The sequence below is a fragment of the Morone saxatilis genome, unplaced genomic scaffold (genome assembly GCF_004916995.1).
Source record: "Morone saxatilis isolate NCDOM2014 unplaced genomic scaffold, NCSU_SB_2.0 Contig0, whole genome shotgun sequence".
In the NCBI taxonomy this organism is placed as follows: Eukaryota; Metazoa; Chordata; class Actinopteri; family Moronidae; genus Morone; species Morone saxatilis.
This window is the reverse complement of record NW_023339650.1, coordinates 19071274-19074182: the sequence shown is the minus strand read 5'-3', so window position 1 is coordinate 19074182 and position 2909 is coordinate 19071274.

Sequence of the window (2909 nt, the reverse complement as noted above, 5' to 3'; positions counted from 1 at the left end):
TGCATTGCCTATTTCTCGCCTAAAATCGCTTCAGAAACATATTTTAGTGTACTGTTTAGCTGTAATATCAGATTGTGTGACCAGGTGAGCAGCCACTGTTTCCGGCTACAGAAGAGTCGAGACTGCGCAGCCAATGACAGCAGCTCAACTCACAGTATGTCACCTCCGCTGGCTCCGACAAACTGTCATGGTGACGACAATTATGCCAAACTGGAGGCTTCAAAACAGTTCTCCACACACCAATGGGTGACGTCACGACAGGTTCACAAAACCTAACAGAGCTGATAGTGTGGCTGTTGAATTTTTCCTTCTAGCTATCACTGCACAAATGTTGGTCATTTGTAAAATGGTCCAAATGCAAAAATATGTCAGTTGTAGTTAATGGACTAAAATTATACCAACCATTTTCACTTGGCATGACCTCTTCTCACACACTCTTCTGTTTTTTGAATCGTGATCTTGACTGTGTAGCTGCTGCGATGGCTCAGTCGTCCAACCTGGAGTGCTCACTTATTTCTTCCTGCCTGTTTTCTGTCCTCCACAGCCCATCAAATGGCAGGTAACCTCCTCTGACACAAGACATCCCGGCCAGCTTTTCATTCCTGGGAGTACACTCAGAATGGCAGAACTCTTTTTCCCTGTAATCGCTCAAATCGCTGCTCTTCCACTCTGACCTGAATAGCCCTCAGTCCACTTGTCCTCTTAAGTCTTGTCAGCCACACATTCCACTGGGCACTGGATTTTAGCCATTTCCCTACACTATTTTGGAGCCAGTGTTGATTATCTGGTGATGGAAAGACAATCATCTGGCAAATATCGTTCTTGACAACCGCTATAGATTTTTTAATTCCTGCATCTTATCCATTCATCTTCGTTTTTTTCCTGCATTATTTATATCCTCAAAAACGGGGCCATATCCAATTTGCTCGTCCTCTCTGTTGAATTCAGCAAAAGCTTGCAAAACCCAGCGAAGACAACATTGATCCCCTCTGGTCCCAAGAGGGTGTTTAAATGTATTTTTCTAGCAGCAAAACACATCATCCTCAATTAGATTGTTTCTTAATTAGATTGGTGGCACAGATTATTTGCCGTCAGTGGTGACAGGGCTGTAAAACGAGCTGATAGCGCATGACAGGATCAATGCTGTAGAGAGACGACCTTTGCTGTAGGTGGTAGAAATGTACATTTGCATATTTTTACATCAGGAATGTGGTTCTGGGTTTAGTTTGCTCTCTCTCGTTCCCACCCACACGCTCTCGCCTCGTGTGTTTTGATAGTTCAAAGAGGCATAAACTGAAATTAATTCTGCCAGCTGAGGAGCAAAGCGCTTGCTCTCTCCATTTCACTGACGTTTTTGTCGTTTTGCGGTATATTTCCTCGACCGTCCCATCGCCAGTTTAATTTATTTACCCACTTATTGATTCAGATAGTTCCCAGCGATGCATGGCCCTGTGCAAATTATTGGACTATACTGGAGTATTGACTGTGGAAACCTTTATTGTGCCATCATCACACAGGCCTGCAGGCCAATTTCTGCAAGCAGTGCATTTTTTATGCTCACAATCATAAAGGCAGACAAGCAAAATTATGCGCACACACACACAGGCGCGCAGAGGCAAACACCTGCACTTGCTCAGCGTGAGAAAGGCCGCTTTTCTTCGCAGCCCTGCTGCAGCTTGTCTAATCCATCAGTTGTGGAGAAAGCGCCAGACCAGCCATTTTCACTAAATCCCCCACTGTCAAACTCATCATTCGACCTGCCTGTGCCCACCTCAGGCCCCTGAAAAGATTTTAACACCACACACACTTGTTTTTGTTACTTGTGTTTTGGATTGTTCCTAACCTCAAAGGGCCAGTTCGCCCAAATGACAAAAAAACAACAACCTACCTGTAGTGGCGTCTAACCATGCAGATAGCACAGTGGTCAGGTTTTTGATTTGTCTTCAGCTGCCACCCCTTTTTACCCGTTAAAGAACCAGTGTGTAGGATTTAGTGGCATCTAAATCAGCTGATTGCAACTAAGTGAACACTGATGAAATGAGAGCAGGCTATGAAGTGTGTACAAGAAACTACGGTGGCTGCAAAACCCTTGAAAGGCCCTATCTACAGCCAGCGTTTGTCTGTTCAGGGCTACTGTAGAAACATGGCGGTTCAGCATGACGGCCTCCACAGAAGGCGACCTGCAGCGCCTGTAGATATAAGGTAACAAAAACATAACTATTCTTATATTCTGGTGATTCTACAATAATTGTGTACAATAAAGTGTACTTCTATCTTCGTCTGCCAGGACCCTTTGTTGCATGTCATCCCTCTCTCTCCTGGTCCTGTTCCATCTCTGGACTGTCAAATAAAGGCAAAATGCGTAAAACCAGTCTTACAAAAAAATCCAATTGAAACCTTTTGGGGACCAGTGTTTTGTCACCAGAAGGGAGGCAAGTCCTCACCATGTTGAGGGTATACACACACTCATACATTTTGACAGATGCATATGATCATATATACTCCTAAAGACACACACCTGCTCCCACAGTCAGTATGGCCTGTCAGCTCTGATCTAATCAGGCCTGACTGCTTGGCGACAGACTGCTGTGACATTTACGCCCTACCTGACCACAATGATACAACTGTCAGTCTGTGTATGAGAGAAGGTGCAGGTAAACCATTTCTGTGCATTCATATCCTGAGAAAATATACAATTTGCAAGAAGATTTTTATTAAAAAAACATTCCTTAATGTCTAAAACTGGAAAATGATCAACCTAATCATGTTCAAACCAGGGTCACCTACTCATTTGTGTTTTATGTATAGACTCAAGTTCTGTTTTAAATAAGAAAACATGGTAGAGACTCAAGAGCAAACATGTTGCACCAGGAATAAAATACAAGATTTTCAGGGATATGACGTTTTAA